Genomic DNA, 22,415 nt, shown 5'->3' on the forward strand with positions numbered 1-22,415 from the left:
AGCTCCTGTCAACTTGTGGCTCTGTTTCGTGCAGTGGGCCTTGGTTTAGCTTACCGACTCGAAGAACTTGGGCGTTTACCAGAAGTTGGTTATCCCAACAACAGAGTCGAGTTGAGCAGGTGGTGTCTGCGGGTAGCGCTGGCGGCGATGACCCGCTCGGGGCGCTACGACGTGCCCTGCTGCGACGATGAATCCTTATCAAGCCGGCGAGCATTTGAGTGCCGCAAGGATGTGTAGTTTTGCCCACCATGCCATATAAGGAAATTCATTTACTGTAATGGAGGAAGCATAACTTCATGACCTACTGCCGATTTGGCGAGCTCGTTATTTGGTGCAAAAATGCGAAGCCCGCACCCCAGCTAAGAAATAAACCTTGTTTTTGCACACTCATAAGCATCCGGTCAGCTTTCTTACACGTAATATATTACAGTGACGCGCTAAGTGTTTTAGAAGCTAGGCATCCGGAAGCACTGGCTCGCACAAGAAAAATACCGAATGGTGTTTTATTACTCCTTCTAGGCAATCGCCCATAGGATAATAGAGTAGCAGGCTTCTCTGCAGGGTGAAGCGTGGTTACCATCGCATAATATGGGGTCGTACGAAGAAGCCCGATGGCAAGTAGACGGCCCACGCCTTCCATGAGTTCTGGTGGGAAATTTGTTCCTTGCTCGCTTCGGGTCTCTTTCGGCAGAGCAATGCGACAAAAAACCTCAATCAATCCTTCAGCCACCTGCATAGCATTAATCGCAGGGAGAGCAATGGCATCCGCATACCGGGTGGCAAAGTCTAAAAGAATGAGAACGTAACGCTTGCCTCGGTTTGATTGCGGTAAGAAGGGACCTATTAAATCGACCGCAACGCGCTCAAAAGCCGCACCTACGCTAGGCATGTTGCCCAGAAGACCAACACCAGTTTTGCCTTTCGGCGTCGTTCGCTGGCACCTATCGCAAGACTTTACGATACATTTCACTTAGCCGTGTATATCTGGCCAGTAAAAATATGCCTAGGCTCGACTGTCGTGTGCGGATTGCATTGATGTCCTGCCTTAAGGCTTTCTTGCGCGGCTCCAAGGATATGTCTTCTAAACGTCTTCGGCACGACAAACTGGTTAAATATCCCTCCTGCAGCAAAACAGTACAGCCGGTGGGTAGTAGTGGGTAGTAGTGGCCTTTTTGTGACTCGAAGTTTCTGCCAACTATAGCAAACAGGGATTTCAACGTTTTGAAATTATGTTATTCCTTTGAAAACTTGTCTTTCGTTACTTCACACCGCTTAATCTTTGGTACATACAATGCAGTAATCCTTATGTGGCTTAACTGTGGTAGAAACATAGTAAGGGTGCTCCACAGGTATTACATGCACACTGTAGTTTAGCGAAGCACAATCCTTTTGGTCTGCTGCAGCGTGCTTTCAGTTAACATTTGGATCGTGAGGTCCTCTGACAGATGGTAGGATCCAAAGCACAAGACCATAAAGTGGCGTGTCCATGCATAAGGCTTTAATGTCTCATTAAAGTATGGTGTACTTACATACACTGTAAAAAAAAATTTGCCTTACTTTACAAAAAATTTGCTGGTAATTTGTGACCGAACACTCTTCCGTAAATTAAGAACGCTCATTTCCGTAGAACAGACAACTGTAAAAGAGAGACCGTAATACAAGATACGAGTGCTTCTGTATCTAGAAAACGGAAGACTCTGTATTCTGAATCTGTACTATAACCGTTAAAGTACGGTGCTTCTCGTATTCAGAAAACGGAACGCACTGTATGCTGAATTTGTACTATAACCGTTAAAATACAGGTGCTTGCCGTATTCAGAAAACAAAAGACTCCGTATGCTAAATCTGTACTATATCCGTTAAAGTGCAGGTGCTTCCCGTATTTCCTCTTGCAGAGCATATCTATTGTTCGGAGAATGTGCCATAGAGGACAAAATTGCCTAGGACGTGCGAGAGTCGACCGAATTTTATGGTGCACTATTTACGAGATCAGCCGTGCTACCATCTGCATTCAGAATGTGTATACGTGAGCCACTGTTTTCAGCGGTCTTGAACAGAAATGCAATTTGGTCAACGCTCGCACTTCCATGGTACTTTTGTGCACGATAGTACATCTTTAATACAAATGTAATGAAGGCAGCTCATAGCCAAAGCAGCAGGTCACCATTGAGAAAATTGTCTTGTCGACACACTGACATGGCTGGAGAGAGAAAACACTTTGCACTTTGTGATATGAATGAACTGCATAGCATATATACAAAAATGTGCAACATTTCAGTCCTCAAGTTCTTAGATCACAGAAGCAACTTTATTTCCTTCAATCACTCGTCTTGCACTTCTTCCTGGTGAAAGTTGTTCTTGACCCCAAATGCTTGCAAGGATAAACTTGCTGCTGTTAGAAGAAACAAATTGTATTCGTGAATATCCATCCTAAAGAAAGCGGCAAGAAAGTGTAATCACACAACACGACAAAGCAGTAACTTCTGTGTTAGAAAAACATATAAGTAGACCAACTTTGTTGGAACAAGGGATGCTGCTGTAGCCAACATTTCGACATAGGTGCTTGTCATTAGGGTAGCAAATGTTTTTCTTGGCTGTGTTGTTTTGGATTGTGCATAGCTCACTGGCCCCTAGCCTCAATAAGGGAGAAGAAATTGGTGTATATAATAGGTCAAGAGAAGCCAAAGTGTTAAAATAAAGGAAGGAAGGGTGTGCTTAGCAGTGGCGATTGTGATGGAGTGGGTATGAGCACTGCTGTCAGTACTTGCTACGAGTAGGGGTGACCAAAACAGAAAACAATGTACACATGTAAGCAGTCATTAATCCAGTAGACCTAATCTTCCCAGACGAGAAAATAGGCATCAAAATAAACAGCTTGCACTTTTGGAAAAGGGAAACGAAGAATTAAGGAAAATAAATTTTGTATCAAGATGCATCTGGTTAAGATCACTGTAAATGGTAAATGAAGGCACATTATGAATATAATACATATTTTGTTGAAAGCCGATAAAGAAAATATATATTAACCAAATAATAAAAAATAGGGACATTAAAATTAAACTGGGCATGACCACAAGATACTAAACAACAGCCTGTAGAAAAAAATGGGATGGACAATATGATAACCAGGTGCAAGATTGCAAAACGCCGAGCGCTGTTTATATTCATGCTGCTGTTGACGGCTTCAAGTTTCTGTCTTCCTGTGGAACCTTTGCCTTACTTGAACAAGGAAATGGGTCATTTTTTAAAGAGGTCAGTTCAAATGCAGTTGAAAGCTTCAGCATTATTACAATGAAAGAAAATATGGGCAGTTTTCCTGGGTGTGCATTCATCACCAGTTATTTCCACTGGTGTAAGCTCAAAATTTAATGATCTAAATGGACCTTAGCTCCTGGCAAACCATTAGCTGGTCTTTCTTTCAACACAGATGCCTGCACATTATGTGTGGTGGCAGGAGCGCTAGCGATCTACATTATACTTGTTGCCACAACCAAGGTGAAACTTGGTAACAGTGAGTGAAAAAAAAAGCGCATTTAACAATACTGATTCAAGTCGTCTGGAAAAGTTGCTTAAGTTATTGTACACCCCCCAACCTACCATAGACATAATTATACACCACACTGACTCTCATGGTGTCAACCATGCTATTATAACACTAGGCATCAAGTGAGGAGGATTAGGGGATAAGAGGGCACAATTCTTTTTGTTATGACATCAAATGTGCTTTACATTAATGCTACATTCCGACTAACAAAGGAGCAGCCGGTTTGTGAGATAGTGACCAATGCATACGAAAGGTAATGACATTCTGTGCAGCAGAATGTTGCCGATGCAGTGTTATGCGCACAAGTGAACTCTTTCACACAAAATGACATCCTGCAGTCAAACATTGTGCAAACATTAGAGTTCGAAAAACACCACAGTGGAAAGCAGAGTGCTAAATTTGTTGAAGATTACTAAAAATTATTCGATTACTCATTATCCTTACTGTTCGCTAAAAATTCACAGAATGTTCCCTACATCGCTGTAAACAGGCACCCTGCTTTTACAGTCGTAGCAACAATGATCTGTGGCACAGACAAGAAGAAATGCTCATGAAGTTTATGCAAGAGTATTCCCTACAAATTAAACCCCATTTCACATTCCAATGTGGTAGAAGAGGAAGACGAAAAAAACTATTTTCTGGCGGAGGATGCATACCCCAGAATAGAAAAAACAAGAGTACCCTAACCATTGCTGCTGCCGATGCCTGTGCACTAGCAGTTACATATAATATGGCAGTTACAATTGTTTTTCCACAAGCACTGGAAGCTGCTGCCAGTTTACCAGTACACAGTTGTAATAAATTTAGGGTAACTTAAAGCTCTCTAATGGATCTATCTCATATGACACAATTGGAATGCAATATTCTGCAAATAAGTGAAGCGCGATGTGCCATCCCATACAATGAAACACCTTTGAAGAATCTGAATCACCACCTACACTCTCAGGCAAAGTTACACTCTTTGCAGTGCCCCTTCTGCCACACAACAATAATCGTTATCTGCCTTGATGCATTTCCTTTCTTGAAAACGCCACGCCCGCTACTTTCCTGTCGGGAATGCTATCATGCTGATAACGCGCATGCCGTTAGTTACTGGAAAGTACAGGGCTCGCAGCGTTAAAGAAAGGAAATGCATCAAGGCAGATGACGATTATCGCTGTGTGGCAGAAGGGGCACTCCAAAGGGTGTAACTTTGCCTAAGAGTGTGGGCAGTGACGAGGTAAAAGCGTGTGTTCTGTGTAAAGTAGTGCACCTGTATAACCTAAAACTGTGGAGAATGCATTAAGTATCAGCTGTGAAGGTTTCTAATTTTATTTACACACAGTAAAAACCTGCATGCAGTTTTGCAAAACGCAAACCCCCTACCTTTTTGTTGGTCAAAGGTAACGACACGTAGGGCCATAACATGTACAGTATGGGTTTCGTTCCCAAACAATCAAAGCGAATAGCACCACCTTAAGTGTTATGTGCCTTCTATCTCGCATTTTCTGTCACAAAATTGTTAGTGTCAAATGCTGGGATCGGCAGAGAGACAGATTTTTGGAGCAATATAAAGTATTAGGTACTGTGATCTCAGTGCTTTCACTGCTGTTTATGCATTATCGGGTCTTAAAGTAAAAAAAAAAAACAAGGAATAAATACATGCGTATTTAACGTCACAACCCTCGTGAGGTATTTAGTAGCCTGGATTATAAAGGATTCCAGATTTACAACGCAGGACAATTTTATTCCACTGAAAGAATGGCATCAAGCCAATGATTCTGCATTTGGTTCTATATTTATTTCTATTTACTTCAGTTGGAATGTGTGTGTATTGTCAGCGATATCACTTGACATGTTTTAGATAGACTGTTTTCCCAATTTAGGCAAATTCGTATTCGCAAATAACCTTGTATGACACGAAGAACTTGCTTAGCAGGAGTATTTCTAACATTTGCAAGGTATGAGGCTCTTGAATGCATATCTAAGCCTGGGGTGCACGCCGCCCTCTAATCTCATCAGCAATTTTCTGGAACTCATCTACAAGGTTCGTTATGATGAATGTAAAGTTGCTTGAACGGGAGAAATAGGGAATTTAAACAGGTGAATTATGCAGCATAAGAATGATGTCATCAAGAAGCAAGCATCAAGAAGCACTGCCGCTCAATGTGCATAGACGATCAAACGCAAGAATTATTTGGAATGATTTAAAATTCTGGCATTAGAACGAAATGTCTTTTAATCTATATATAAACTCTGATTATTCACTCTACTACCACTACCTTCACCAGAAACATTCATAATCATTATCCTATCTATGCCACATCATCCTAACTAATATACAAGCCTTCATAAGCTACTTTTTTTTACTGATAATTGTCTGTGGGAAAGAGGTGTCCGTATGAAGACCATATCATATACTTATTACCCGTTTTTTGATAAATGATAAGGGAAAAAGCTTCACACCAAAAATGCATTGAGCTTGAGCAAGTTCTACGTTTGAAGCTGTTGATTCTTTTTTCCCTTTGCCATCGTTGACGCACCTGGTTAGCGAAGTAGACAGAAAAGCTGCAGGAGAAAGGTAGGGGTGCCAAATTAGACTTGTGTCCCAGGGGACCTTTTCACGGTCACTGAACGAACTGCCTGTGGCCTCGGCATCTTCCTTGAGGGCCACGGCCATGTCTAAGAAACCTTGTCTGCACAGGCTGCATAAAGAAGGATAATTTTTTGAACTAAGTCATTTTCTTAAAAGAACCTATTTAAGTTGTATTCGTGGCTTTGCACCACAAAATGTACACATGACTGGCCACCCAAGACACTTTACATGTATTCGCAGGCTTATTCCTTGGAAAAACACTTTTATGTAGCACACAATGAGTAACAGTAACAGAAAAGTGTATCGGGAGGCTTTCATATTGCTCTACAACTTTTTATTGACACTTTTCATTTAATTATTTGATATATTTATTAACTAATTAAGAAATATGTAATTAGGCAGAATGCAAAAAATAATCTGAGTATCTCCAAGCGATGGCAAACAACATTACCTTCATTCTGTCTAGTCACATTGCATTTGCATATTTCTAAATCTTGGTGCACGATAATTCATAGATCATAATACAATATTACAATTTTCATAATCATCTCTTGCGTGTTATTAGTGGCTATGGCTGCTTCAAGTTATTCTTTCAGTACGGTACAAGCAGTTTTGAAGTGAAATTGTTTTGCATCGAGGGCGTGTAGTCTAAAAAATCAAGCAAAAGGTCAAGTTGTGTTCACTATTCAGATGTTTAACTAAGAAGCTGCAGGAAAAGGAAACAGGTCACAACACCTAATAAACAATGCGAAATTTGAAAATTTAAACTGAACGAGAAACCAGTTTTTGAAAACGCAGAAAAAAGCCATCAGCTTACGTCGAATACACCATTGCTATGTACTCCAAGTGAAGTTGTTACCGCAATGCTTGGGCACCATATGAACGTAACAATCAACAACTTTGAGCAGAATATTAACGCCACTAAATGAACTGGCCTTTCAGGATTCTTGATCTGAAATCCTCAACGACTTGTGCTGGCGTTCAATCTGTCGAGCTCAATCTGCATTCTCAAAAGCTGGCTCTCGGCCATAATTTCTCTAAACGCAACATCAGCTTAAATCTCAAGATAGGGTTGACCTGTAAATAAAGTGAATAATGCATGGCAAACATCATGAACACTCTTAGGCGTTAACCAGAGGGTTCACTCATGCAGCCATGAAATTGTGATGCAGACACGATATATTGAAGCTGGTTTTTGAAGTGTTTCATGCTTCCAAGGCTTCTTCTCTAGTTGTGAAAGCTGTCTCCACTAGCTAAATAAGCGATGAGAATAAAAAAAGAACTTCAACATGCTCACATGTTGGTCATTTGCAAGTAAACAGCAGCCTTTTCGGGCTCCCAGGTTGCCTGGTGAAAATCTACTATGCCACAGTACTTGCGTTACCCAGTAGAAGCCACTTTAAAATACAATGTGTTCAGAGCCCTTTCCCTTTTTCTTCTTTGGAAACAGTTTACCATGTGTTCAGTAGGCGTCGAGAAAGGGGACAGAAAACATTGTGCACCACTGAATTCTAATATGTTTTGCTGGATGCAGCAAACCGCACCTGATGCAGGTAAAGCCAGTGGAAATGCGGTGTCATGCAGTCGCTTGTCCTGGAAGCAGGGCATATGGTGGACTAACTAGTGCGTGCGATCAGATAATATTGCTGCCGAAAAACTTTTCTTTGTGGTTTTTCACATTTTAGGAGGTCTCTACATGTCTGGTATGCGTTTTTATGACAATCTGAACCCGTAAACGATAGTGTTCTATTACATCAAGTTTTTTCTCATTTACGAGTGTTTCCATTGGACGCCACTTATGTTAGCGACACTGTAGACACTGCAATGAAAAAAAATATGGACACCTTGAAACATTGCTTGGGGAGCTTATGGCACATCAGGCAGGCATGTTAGGGGAAGAAATGCCACACACCCGTGCAAACAATGTGCTGCTGCAAAGTTGTGAAGCACCAACTTCCGGGACAAGGTTGGCTTCAGTCGAGGGCGCTCGATGTGCTGTCCATCCCCTGTAGTAGAGATCAGTGGTGTGGACCCTTTTATACTGGCTTTCTTTTCCGGTCGGAACCTTGGCAACAGCTACCGCCATACTTTTTTGAACCTGCAACATGTGCAGAGAAAGTCACATCACTGTGCGTTGATTGTATGGCTTTATTGTTCTACACATTCTATCAAATCATTAAAAAATTCAGTTCGCACATTTTGCTACTGTATATGGACAGTCTAGTTGCTATACACGCGAAACATTACCATCCCTCTGACAGAATGCAACAATAGAAGCGTACACTGTAAAGCTACACTAAAATTTAAATTAATGCGACACCGTATGCGCATACAGTATGCTTACTGTATGCTCTAGCCCTGTGTCAAGTAAAAGTTAATTGTCAATCATTTATGCTGTATTTCTACTTATTCTGGGTCATCAAACTGTACAATCAATGTTACAAGTTTACACGTTGTTGGCTTTTGATTGCCTAGTGATCCGTTTCCTACTTACGCATGCAGTAATCCCACTGCAGTAAGGAAAAAGAGTTAGAAAAAGGAATGCCATGATAATCTTCCACATTTGCTGAGGGCAGGAGCAATGGCCAATACCATGTGGTTGAAGCAACATAAATACTCAGTTTTCGCACAGCTTAATTGTTCAGCAAGTAATAAAGAGGTACGCTGTGCGCCTCTGCATGACCAATAAAATCTGACTACTTGACACTGCACTAAGGCTGCTGCTTGGTACTGTTCGGCAGTTCGGCCTTGGTTTTATGATATACGGAACTGTTTAGGACCGGTAGTTTACTTTGCAAGAAAATGGAACTTGGAGCACTGGTCATTTGCACATAAATAATGCGACAGCAAATATAACACAAGGATAGGAATATGGATCTCTCAGAAAAGGTACATACACATTATGATTATAATGTGATGTGATGCTACAATGAAATAGAAAGCAACGCATAGAAGTGGACGGCACTTCCATGCCACCAAGGTTATTGGACAGACTACTTCAGAAGTGCCCGCAACACAGTCAAAAAAGGCAAAGCCGCATTTCCTTGCGTTCAACACAATGTGTTGGCGGGCTAGTTGGTGCGAATCCATAAATACTTTGTTAAGCGCAAAACAATGGACACAAGAAAGACGACCAGCGCAAGGCGCAGCTCTCAACTGACATCACTTTATTGCGTCACTCCTTTATAGAAAGCAGAACCTAGAAGAACATGCACAGTGAGCACTATGTGCAGGAACCACCAACAACCGATCAGAAGAGCGCACTCATGCGACGGAATCCAATAATCCATATTGAGCCCTGCACAAGGTTACGGAAGGCACACTAATGCACTGTGAACCCAATGACTGTATGAAGAAAGCTTCCGATAACTCTCGGGCGGTAGTATCACAGCATTTTTTTCAAAATCGTAGTATCACGAAAGATGGCTTTGCACTTCCCTATTTTACAATGTTGAGCCAAATGGGAACCTGTGCCTGTTGGTATGGATCGCTTATGTTCGCAATGTTTCGTGATACTACGATTTTGAAAAAGAGCCGTGACACCACTGCCAGAGAGTTATCGCAAGCTTTCTTCATGCAGTCATTGGAGTCACAGTGCATTAGTCTGCTTTCTTTAACCTTGTACAGTGCTCAATATGTTTTCTTTTTAATTCTGTCGCATGAGTGTGCTCTTGTGATCAGATGTTGGTGGTTCCTGCATACGGTGTTCATAGCGCATGTTCTTCTAGATTGTCCACAAAGGAGGGACGCAATAAAGTGATTTCAGTTGAGAGTAGCTCCTTGTTCTTTCATCTTTCTTGTGTCCGTTGTATTGCGCTAAAAAAAAGCAATTATGTATTCCTTGTGTGTGTTTGAAGACAGCTCCACACGCAGTAGTGATTCCAGTATTGCTGCCCAGTGGTTTAGCTCGCCGCAGTTTCAAGTGCCACAAAATATAAGGAGAGAAAACTGCATTATAGTCTTGTTGCAAACAAGAATATAACGTGAAGTGCATTTCGAGGCCAGAAACTACAAAAAAAATTTCATGATGCATCACTGTGCAGGGTTTTACAGCAAAGTCAAATACATTTAGTATAAATATCACACTATGATGGTACACAATGGTGGTAATCTGTAATAATATAAAAGGTGCCTTAATGTTACAACAAAAGTTGACATTACTTAATAATAGCCCTGTAAAATTTAGCATGCAGGGGCACCACTTGGTTAAACAATAGTGATGTAATGTCTATGTATACAAGTATTACCCATGCATTTCTGCCATTGTCCAAATGGCATAAATGAATGGGTAATATTTGTATACATAGATATCACATCATCATTGTTTAATCAAGTGGGTAAACTATGTCTGCCTCATACAAGATTAGAATTAAACCGTAAATTATATGTAGTCACCCTAACAGTAACACCTCATTTGAACTTCACAGTAAGTAGACGCCTGTTGATGCCAGCCACCCCCAATGCTAAACTGTGCTGCATGCTTTACAGAGAAATTATAGTGGTATCACTTAACTCTGAAGCTATTCAGGACTGCAGCATTGTAGAAGACATCTACAAATGTCCCATTTCATGTATAACAGCCTGAGTTGCTTGCACATCTTACCAAGTGCAAATTAAGATTACTTCTCCTTGTTTAGCATTTTGCCTGCTAGACCACAGTCCAATGTCATCAATATATTTATTTATTTATTTATTTATTTATTTGAGGACCCTAAGGGCCCGTTAGGGCATTACATGGGGCGGACGGAAAAGTTCAAGCATGAGTGAAATCTGAACAATGTAAATATATGAAGGCATTAGGAACCACAAAAGACATCTAGCAGAAGCAAACAAAAAGAAAGAAAGAAAGAAAAGGGTAATGAAGTGTATACAATGTTTAGTATACACTAGCACGCATAAGAACCTAAAATGTGATGCAAACAATCAGTACCCATCAGAACACGAGTTTGAGGATACAATCGAATAATGATTTAGGTAAACAGCCTACACAGATACATAACAGATGAAATAGAATGAATTTTATACAATGCCAAGCACTTGAACATGCTGTTTAAGTAAATATTCAAGGAAATGTGGGTTCGGACAGGTTGACACACTCTAAAAAGGTTAGCAGTGCTGCATGAAATGATGATGATTCCGTAAGCGAGACAATGTTTGCAGGTAGCGAGTTTCATTCGGCAATAGATAAAACTAGAGGCGAATTTTGATAAGCGTTAGTCCTGGCAAATATAGGTTTTTCTTTATGAACATGGTCTGTGCCTCAAATATATTACCTAATTTGGCTTATAGATTAACACCTTCACAAAGTGCCACAGCTGCACTCTGTCATATGCGTTGCAATCATAAAGGAGTGCTTGTCCACCAGCACTCCAATGTCACTAACAGTGATCATTTACACATCTAAGTAGATGGTCATGATTCAGGTAGCAAATAGCCAAGAGGAAAAAAAATCCACTCACTTTGAGAGCTACAATACTGCGATAACTTGAGAGAGATGGACCCATTGCAGGCAGCAGACCTCTTCTCAGCTCAAGCAGAACAACAGCAACTTCCCTTTCAGTAAAAGAAAAGGATTGATTAGTAATGATAAGTTACCTTGCTTTTGCTGAGTATCAATACAATCTGACTTTCATGCATATACACTCTCTGCTTTAATAATACAACTGAATAATTCGTAAAATAAAAGTCTATGATGATACCATTCGCTTCTCTTGTATGTCCAAATTTTTTCGCACTGATACCCCGTTTACTGCTTGCTTACTGACACGAATGCCTTGACTGCCCAGTCATCAATTAAAACGTGGTCCCAAGCAAGAAAGTAACGGTCACAGATAGTGAGCCACTGCGATTGCCTCGAACGTTTATTTCCGTATTCTAACAGAAGTTCTTGTATCGGATACAGTTTGCTCTCAAGCCAATACAAGCGTCAATACAAGTGCGCAACTGAACGCAGTTTTATTCTACGCTTTTAACGCGAGTGAGCAAAAGGTTAGAAGTACATCACGGAAATTGCGATTGAGCTGATCGCGCTACCACTGGAATCGATCTGAAAAGATAGGGTGATCCCTTTCCCCTTCATGCGTCATTTTTGCCCTAAGACGTTGCATAGTGGTCTTTTGAAACAATATTTCTGTTCGCGACACCGACTTACCACACATCATTTTAACACCAACGTTATGCAAACCAAATAAGATTAAAATGGGCTTACCTCATGAGCAAGTTACGAGCGCGCGTAGACTGTTGAACACCCGTTGAGAGCAAGCAGGCTATCCGTGTCCAAGCGCATACGTGCACCCAAACACAGGACAACTTCTTCGATGCCGCAGCGTGCAGAGTATTGTACACGAAGTGAAAGACATCCAGCGCAAATATCTCCGCGCGATGACGGCAAATGACGAGCGCACAAGCGTACACCACACAGCGACAAATTCGGAACTTTGCCAATTCGAACGTGCCGAGACCCAAGCAGCGTAACCATCCATCGTTTCTGTTCTTCGCTCCCGATGCATCAATCAGTTTTATAGTCGGTTACCTGAGAACTTGCGGTACTGGGTCTTGGATAGGCCAGACGTTAGTACGGCTGCTAAAGCCGCTGAGCTAGAGGAGGAGTTTGTGACGCGTCGGGCTCGCGGAGCTAAGGACGGTCAAAAGGGTGAATTTGGCTCGAAGTTTGAGAGGCCGAAGTTCACGCCCATGAGAAAGCGGTTCGAGACGAGGCAAGCGTGCGTGTGTTATACGTGCCAGAAGCCGGGTCACTTTTCGGCGCAGTGTCCGACCGAACCTAAGGAGATGGCGGCAGCCGAAGCCGAACGCAGAAAGCGGTTCGAGGCGAGGCAAGCGCGCGTTTGTTATACGTGCCAGAAGCCGGGTCACTTTTCGGCGCAGTATCCAGAAACAAAAACAAAAGTCGTGTTTTTGTCATTGTGCAGCACTGACGAGAACATGAAGCTTCTCGAGCCTTACATGCGAGACCTCCTCGTGAATGGGAAAGAGTGCCGAGTGCTTCGCGATTCCGCAGCTACAATGGATGTAGTTCACCCCTCTTACGTAGAACCCGATATGTTCACCGGCGAGTGCGCATGGATCAAGCAAGCCGTGGAAGCTCATAGCGTGTGTCTGCCCGTAGCAAAAGTGCTTATTGAAGGACCTTTCGGAGCACTTGAGACGGAGGCCGCAGTGTCATCTATGCTGCCCCCCCAGTACCCGTACCTATTTTCGAACAGGTCCGATCACCTCCTGCGCGAGAAGGGGCTTTTGTTTGGTGAGGCTAGCGTTCAGGCCTTAACCAGATCAAAGGTTCGGGAGCTCGCTGCAAAGGCGGTAGTTGCGGGACCGACGTTGTCGAACAATGAAAAAGGGTCAGAGGCGCAGCAAGCAGATATTCAGAGCACGCCCGAACTGAATAAAATTGAGCCTGTAGCGTTAAAGGCACCAGATACTGGAGAGGAAATTCCCGATGCGGGAAAGTTAGAAGAGCTATCTGCAGATTTGCTCATCGCGCCTACGTCAGACGGACTTAATAGGTTGCTAAAAGTCAGCCGGTCGGCTTTGATAGCCGAGCAAAAGAATGATGGCCGCCTAGAAAACATACGCTGCATTGTCAAGGAAGGTATCGCCAAGAAAAATGCTCGATTTGTGGAAAGAGGTGGCGTCCTGTACCGGAAGTATCTAGACCGCAGAGGAGTGGAGTTCGATCAGCTGATCGTGCCTCAATGCTATCGTCAGGATCTGTTGCGCTTGTTGCATGGGGGTTCGTGGTCCGGACACCTAGGAGTTAAGAAAACTAAGGACCGACTCTTGCAAGAGTACTATTGGCCAGGGTGTTTTCGGGACGCAGACCACTTTGTGAAGACATGTGACACCTGTCAGCGGGTGGGCAAACCAGGGGACAAATCGAGGGCGCCGTTGAAGTTGGTACCTATCATTACGGAGCCTTTTAGACGGCTCGTTATTTATCCAGTGGGACCTCTGCCGGTAACAGCCACGGGGTACAGACACATTTTGACTGTGATCTGCCCAGCGACAAAGTTCCCTGAAGCAGTGCCGCTTAAAGAACTCGGCTCAGTTGAGATAGTCAATGCACTACTGTCCATATTTGCGCGAGTTGGTTTTCCTGCGGAAATCCAATCAGATCAGGGCACAGTGTTTACTAGCGCTTTGGCGACAGCCTTTCTCGAAAGGTGCGGGATAAAGCTGTTACACAGCTCAGTGTACCACCCACAGTCGAATTCCGTTGAGAAGCTCCACTCCATCATGAAGCGCGTGTTGAGAGCATTGTGTTTTGAACAACAAACTGACTGGGAGCTGTGTCTGCCTGGGGTGAAGTTTGCATTAAGGACCGCGCCGCATGCGGCTACGGGGTTTTCGCCAGCTGAGCTAGTGTACGGTCGCTCGCTGTGATCTCCGCTTCGCATGCTTCAAGACGGATCACTGCCCTCTCCAATGGCTGCAGACCATCTTTTCCACAAATGGCCGCCTCCTGCGCTGGAGCCTCGCTTTGCAACAACATTCCTTTGAGGTGCGTTACAAAAAGGGGAGTCTCAACGGTAACGCCGATGGCTTAAGTCGAAGCCCCTAAGGTAAGAATCAGCCTCAAAGGTATTTGTTACTGATGTTTTTCTTCCTGAGGCAGGATTTTTAACATATTGCTTTTGTGTAGTGTTTCAAAGTGATGACGTGCTTTCTAGTGCAATTTTCCAATTTGTGGACGCGTTCTGAGTGCTGCTAAACTACTGTAAGGAACTAGGTAGTAGTATAAAAGGGGAAAGAGCCTGGCATGGCTTAGTGAGGGTTGTTTCGTGCTTGCTGACTGAGCGGTTGAGTTTCGGCGTAGTTCTAACGCTTGCCGGGAACGAGAGAGAAATGGCAACTCTCCCGAAGTCACTTTGCAGTGTCCTGGGTGAACCTGAACGAGAGAACGAGGCCTTCTCTGTGCGCTGCGCTCAAGAAACGCCGAAGGACGACCGACTTCGGTTATGAGCATCATCAAGCGACATTCCTCAGGACAGCGGATGCAGTGTCCTGACCATCGGGATCTCCTTCCCCCGGCGGGGCGGTCTGTTACGTTTCGCCTACGACGCGCGGTATAGCCGGCGCGGATGCAACGGACGCCGGGGCTTCGTTCAAAGCGGCGGACATTTTGGCCCGTTCGGAGCTGCCGCAAAGCCTCCCCGCCATGCGCGTCTAGGCGTGTTTCAGTGCCACGTGTCTTCGTGTGTGCGTGTGTGTGTGTGTGCCCACGCTTGTCAAAGCGCGGCAGCCGGGGAGAGGAGCTCCCCAAGTGTGAAGCGAGGAGGTCTGTCCGGCGCCGGCTTGGCGGATGCGTCACTACACTCGTCTCAACGTGTCTCTCAGCTCGTCCGTGCCCCGCCGTCACGTGGTCTCGTCACGAGGCCTTCCTTCTTGCCCTCAACTGCGAAAGTATAAGAGCAGCTGCTCCCGGACGCCGAGAGAGGCTCCGATTTCTTCTGTTGAGTTACGTGCTCTCCCGTCTCTCCACTTCGGTCGACCTGACCGCCCGCTCTTTTGCGATGCTAGAATAAACAAGTTGTTCTGTTACCAGTCGACTCATGCTTTGCCGGGACCTTCGGGTGCTTCCAGTTGTGCCCCAGGCCGCCAGGCCAACGCTACCTGGGGCTTGCGACCCATTTGCAACAACAGGCGTCAGCACTGAGATTCCAACAACTCGTGCCAGCGGTGCGATATACAACAGTAGTCTCTTGCCGCGCGTTCGTTTTTGCGGAGTTTGTTGACGCGTTGAGGCCGATGTCTGTCCCGAAGGTCGGCCGGCGTTTGGACGAAGTCACCACGGGCGTCCCCATGGCATGGCGGAACTTGCAGTCGCAGCAGCGACTGTGATGGCAGGCGTGGTGGCCAAGGCAGCCGCGGTAGCCACGCAAAAGCTCCAGCTGCTGCTGTCGCCTCCGGCAGCAAGGCTGGTCGACGCAGTGACTGGGGAAAGAGGACGCCCCGCCTGGCTCCCTGGACCTGTTGCCCAGCAGGAACACAGGCCTTTGGCGTCCGAGATCGCCGTAGTGGTGGGTCCGCGGTTCTCTGAAGCGGGCATCCAGCGAAGACTGGCTGGCCTTGAAAGTCGAGCAGCATCGAGGACGAGCACTAGAGCTCGATACTTCGTGGTCGCCCCCGCACGGCGAACGCGCCATTGTTATTGTTTTCCGCGCGCTACTGTACATATCACGACACCCTGTATCATAAATCTTTATAATTCGATGGGATCTTCTTTGAAAGTTGTATTGCTCTTATTTACACCCACATGACCACATATGATTTTGGTACCGACATACGTGTCTTTTCTCAAAGTCCAACTCAAGACATGTTTACAAAGGCTGCACTTATACATAATACGGAATTCGAATAAGGACGATCACTTATCGAATCAAACGCCACCACGCTACAAATCGTCTCTATGTACTGCACTTTTGAACTACCTCACTCTCCTCTTAATTGCTTTAGGGGTTTCAAGGTAGTAATAAATGAAGTGAAATAAAATCAGCTGGGATCATTCACACCGCTTGTGTTTAAATGGCGAAGTCGGTACTTACACGATAGGCTCCCCATAACCAACCAATCGAAAGAAGAGAACTTGTTCCATTGTATGAAAAGCCAGCCGTACTTATTACAGCACGAAGTGTGGCATCTGCAGACCAAAAAAAGACAATGCATTTTCTGAGAAGCAATACTTTCGTTTGCCGTACAAAAGCATAACAGACCTTCATGGGTAGCAACAATAACTTGAGCCAACTTAGAAGAGCTAAATCTTCAACAATCTCCAAATCATTAGAGGACGAGAAGCAGGTTATTGATGGCTTTATAAACATCGTAGCTGACTTTTAGATCGTTCTGCCTCAGATAAAATTGCATTCTCGAATAAAAAAAAATATGATATTCACTTAAAACCAGCCTTTAACCTTAGCGACAACTATATATCCTGTAAATCTTATTTGTTGTCGTGAATATGTCAATATATGCAAATATTTTTCCCAGACGATATACGTATAGAATGAATAAACAAATCTGTTTCAGTGTCAGTTTATCCTTCTTTAAAGATACGTGGTGCTTAATTAAAAAATAAGTTAGGGGGTTTTACGTGCCAAAACCACTTTCTGATTCAGAGGCACGCCCGTAGTGGAGGACTCCGGAAATTTCGACCACCTGGGGTATTTCAACGTGCACCTAAATTTAAGCACACGGGTGTTTTCGCATTTCGCCCCCATCGAAATGCAGCCGCCATGGCCGGGATTCGATCCCGCGAACTCATGCTCAGCAGCACAACACCATAGCCACTGGGCAACCACGATGGTTAGTGGGTTTTTAATAGTATACAGGCGAGGTTCTGGAAGACAAATGACTGCAGCGGGACCCTCTATTAACGAGATTGGTACATCATGATTAATTAATGTAGCTGTGTAATATTACGCAATATATAGGTAAATAAAGAGTGAGCGAAGTAGTGAAAAGGAATATATTCGATTTTTATACAAGAAGTAATACATGAAAAGAATGGCACATTACCTTTGTATATTGTTATGACCTATTTAATCAATGAAGTGTACATTTAATATACAAAGTAAGTTAATCAGGACAACTAGTTATACAAAATGAAATCTTTATGCTCATATTTGAATACATGCAAGTATGATGATGATTTTACAGCGTGGGGTAAGTCATTCCTCAGTTGAATCCCTGAGAAGGAGGATGTCATTTTCCCATAATTCATGTTGCATCAAATTATATAAAGTTGTAATTATGGGCAGACCTAGCACTATTGATATTTATGGGCAACCTAGAATCTATTAATTGAAACGTGAGATCTCTGTTAAGTACTTAAAATAGGAGGAGGAAATAACTTTATTGCGTGCCGTGCGAGTTGGTGGGGAGGGCCAAAGGCCCCTCCTAATTGGCGGCCAGGAGTTCGTTGGTCCTGGCGGCATCCTCGGCCCACAGGACGGCCCATAGCTGATCCTCGAGGGCAGCGCTGAGCAGCGCGGCTTGCATGCGCGTGCGAAGGCTGCTGCTAGAGGCCGCGTTCCCTTTATTGTTACATATCCCTCGGCACTCCCATAATACATGCTCCAGCGTGGCCCTGGATTCACATGTGTTGCGCTTGTCCGTTTGATATATATCCGGATATATCATGTGCGACAGCGCAGGACTCGGTGACGTGCTAGTTTGGAACAGCCGCCATGCGCCAGACTGATCTTTTGTCAATTTTTCGTGAGGTCGCGGGAATATGCCCCTCTGTAACCTGTAGTGTTTCGTGATGTTATTATGTCTGGTCATTCTCTCCTCCCATTCCCACTCGTTTACCGCACCCTCACGTCCAGAGTGAGAAGTAAATGAAATTTAAACACGGCCAGATAAAGGAAGAATGAAGTTAGCCTAAAGGATCGGAGCAGCATTAGAGAAAAAACTACTTTTGGTAATAGTGTGAATGGCCTGGTTCTAAATGTGCTGCATGAACGAAAGGAGACAGGTATATGTATTTCCCCACGTAGTAAAGCCATATGTTAGGTGACAATGTATGAAAGCAAAGCCTAAAGACAATAAGGAGTGAACAAAAAGAATGGACGAGATTTAATGAGGGCTCTTATACCAAAAACTGTCTTTTGCCCAACATAAGCAATACGATTATTAAACATCAAAATCGGGTCTAAGTTTATGCCAAGGAAACTTGTACGATCGGCTGCTGGGACTAAATGGTGGCCTGTGGATCAATGATGAAAATAATGCCGACTTATCTATTTGAACATGTGCTCCTTTTGAAACAGCATAATGAAATATGTCCAACATACACTGATGTTTATATGTGGCTTGTTTTGTCTCCGTCTTCGGATCACTCGGAGGGTAGAGGAAGTATTCACGCTTTGAAAAGATCTTATATTAGGCCATAACAAACACCTATTGTGTACTTGTCATGGCAAAATGTGTTCTTTACCATTATTCCAGGGCCATTATTCCTGAGTGAGACCTGTTGAAGTTGCGGTTTATGTGTCTTACACTCGAGACCTCAGGCAGGACACGAAGGATGACATATTTGCAATGATGCATCACTACGGCATTGCCGCAATCAAACTTAGGAATTTCGACTGAAGCGCGAAGCAACGACAAGGACAGCCTGGTTTAACGTTACGCCACGACTTCTGAAATGGTCTGCTCTCTAACTGCTTGTGTGAGTGCGATCAAGCACGCCATATTTTATGGCATCCTTAAAACCTTTAACACGCTGTGTAATGCATCTGGTGGCATCCCGGTGGCGCCATTGTGCTGCCCGCGTTGTCACGCAAGTTTAAAGGCCCATAAGTCTGTGGCACAATTCGCTAGAAAAAGATGAGCTTGCGCTCACAAAACCACGGACGGTAAAGCGGTCATATGGATCATCGCTTGCATCATTTCCAAAAAAATATTACGGCAATGCTCTGGGTGGCCGTTGTTCAGGTAACTTCGCTATGCAATTTTCACCAGAAAAGACTTACCACGTTTTGTCAAGGGTGTCAACAACCTTTAAAAAATGAAATATTGTATAGTCGCAGCCATAGACAGACCACTCTCCACGGATTTTAAACCCTTACGATCGAGGAGTCCACGGCCTGTAGTCTCGAATAAATGGTACGTAACTTAGAGAATAATTTCAATCGGCATCTTGCCTTTGCTTTACAATACACGCACAAATACGGTATATTTGCACTTAAGAAAACATGCAGTCGAACTTAAGTAAGCAGTCGAACTATGGGAAAGATGGGCTGATGTCCTTTAACTTCACTGTTTTACAGTTTTTTTTGTTCCCAACAACGGTAGTAATATTGATGTTGATACTAAGTAAGGAAGGATAATTAGCCTCGGGACGGGTGCATTCTTACACATGCACCCAGTTAGACATCTGCCGTCGCACGAACGCCACCTTCATTGCTCCCTAGACGTCGAAGAAAATTCGTGTACTGTCAAAACAAAATGATTTTTGAAAGAAACAGGCAAAATAAAGGAAGACTTGCTGTTTAGGACGCCTTAAGTCATTAGAAAATACCGGAAATATCAATCAGTATCGCTTCATTACACATAGAATATGAAACATCTGGATTATAAATGTAGGAGGAGGTCACTACTCAAAAGACTGGAGCAACTGAATGGGAGACCTCCCAGAATATGTAGCTCAATCATTTATCGAACGTAGCGTCAATGACAGAATAATAAGAAACAACAACGTTTCAATGCTACGTAAGTCATACAAAAATGTACAAGTCGACAGAAAGCGCTGAGGCTGTGCTTCAGTATTTAAATGGTCCTATGCTCCTTAATGTAGGTTGGTAACGACTTGCGAAAGTCATAGAACAGTTTGTATCAAGCTTGACCTCTCTAATCTTTGGTCATTGAGAGCAAATGGTTAATGTTGGAAGAAAATCGCGCAGACCGGGAATGGGGGCAAGTGGGTGTCCTCAATTGCTCTAACAGGAAGTGCTCTATTGATGAAGTTGTGCGCTGGAATACGTAATGACTACTTTTGAATCTTCCTCACAAATGTTGCGAGTACGTAGAAGTGTGGAGACTAATATCCATCGAATTTCTGATCGTAATAACGTGAGGTGCTTAGTTTTGAATCTGTTACAGTTTGTGTAAGCGTGAGGCATGAGTATAACCCAAGAAAATAATACAATAATTATAATGACTGTTAAAATTATAGCAAACAGATAAGAGTATTGCTGATGTAAAGTATAAGCCAACTTTATTGCGTGCCCGAAAGCCGTAGACTGCTTTGTTACTACTCAGTAAGCATGTAGATAACATACGAATTGTTTCGCGAGTTGGGTTCCTAGAAATTTAGCGGGGTCAGACGCAACAATACCACTAGTCAGGAGAAGGCGGATACGTATAGGAAATGTTTCGAGGGAAAGCGTTATATGCCCAAATAAGCCAAATTCCATCGTAGTCGGCGTGACTAAAATATGGCAGCAAAAACGACCAACGGCGCAAACACAAAAAACACGCCAAAATGCTCGTGTTGACAACACATTTCTCAGGCAGGTTACTGTAAACAAAGTAAATTAATGGCTTCAGAAAAAAATCGTTACATTTGGGTCATGGTGGGAATCCAGCCCGGTGCTCGGGGATGCAATATAGCACGCTTCTCCAAACGAGGCTGTGACGTCAGTGTTCTGGCTGACCAAAGCTGTGGCTGCTGCGTGCGTCATTGCACATGTCGCATCGCAGTCATCTGGCTGACTAAATACGTGGCTTAGTGCGTGCATAATTGGGCAGGTGACGGTGCAGCCGATGAAGAGGAGGTGGTGCCATGTCATCAGCGTATAAAATGAGCGTGTTCGAGACGCACCGAGGTCTACAAAAGTTGTACTGTTTTTGCATTGCTAGGTGTAACCACTCCCAAGTGCGCCGTATTTTCGGCGTTCTTCATAATTACATTCCTTCAGATCTGGTTCAATATATTCTCTCCATCAGTACTCAGTTTGGATAACGAAATATATCTTGGTGTTTACTAGAATATAAAATGTAAGTATCGCCACCATAAGTTGTACAGCTAAGAGATGTTAAACATCGAAGGAAGTCACAAAATTAAAATAACAATAAAGGTTGTCCTAGTTCAGTAGGTCGTGGAATGCCAGTATGAGTTTTTAAATGGTGAGAATCACAAATAAACACACATTTCTTCGCATGAAGTAGTTTGGTTACGCTTCATTCCTAAGCGTACATCAGTCATTCCAATGATTTTAAATTTGGTAAACAGTTCTTACGGACAAAAAGTAAAATCATTTCTTTAAACGCGAAAAAAGCAAAATGGTCGGCTTCAACAGAATATTTAGGATTGTCAGTTGAAGCTGTTAATGTTACTTCAGTAGAAAATTCTTCTCTAAAACCAAATTGTGCTATGACAATACGTCGCACTCGACAAGCTAGTTTGGTAGCCGTTCGATACAAATTGTTCGATTATTAACAAAAAAAAACCCCTCAATGATAGCCATAGGTTGATAGTTCCATTTAGCCCGTGTTTCGCCACGCTAAGAAAAGCTCATCTGACATTTTCTTTTTTGACGCCCGTGTTCTACACCTGAATTACACATGCCTTAATATTTCATATGCTATGTGGGTAAACGGATTGCATTGCAAGTGAGCTCTCAGTGTTATATGCGAGGAATGAAAATTTCCAGGGCTGAGCCCTGCTCTACAGGTAAACAGCGATTGCGCGAGGAGCGACAGTTTCTCTCCTGCTGCTTGGTATTCCATGCTTTGCAAAGAAAAATACCAATTACGTTTGTTGTCGTGGCAACG

This window comes from Dermacentor andersoni, chromosome 11 (assembly GCF_023375885.2).
Source record: "Dermacentor andersoni chromosome 11, qqDerAnde1_hic_scaffold, whole genome shotgun sequence".
NCBI lineage: Eukaryota > Metazoa > Arthropoda > Arachnida > Ixodida > Ixodidae > Dermacentor > Dermacentor andersoni.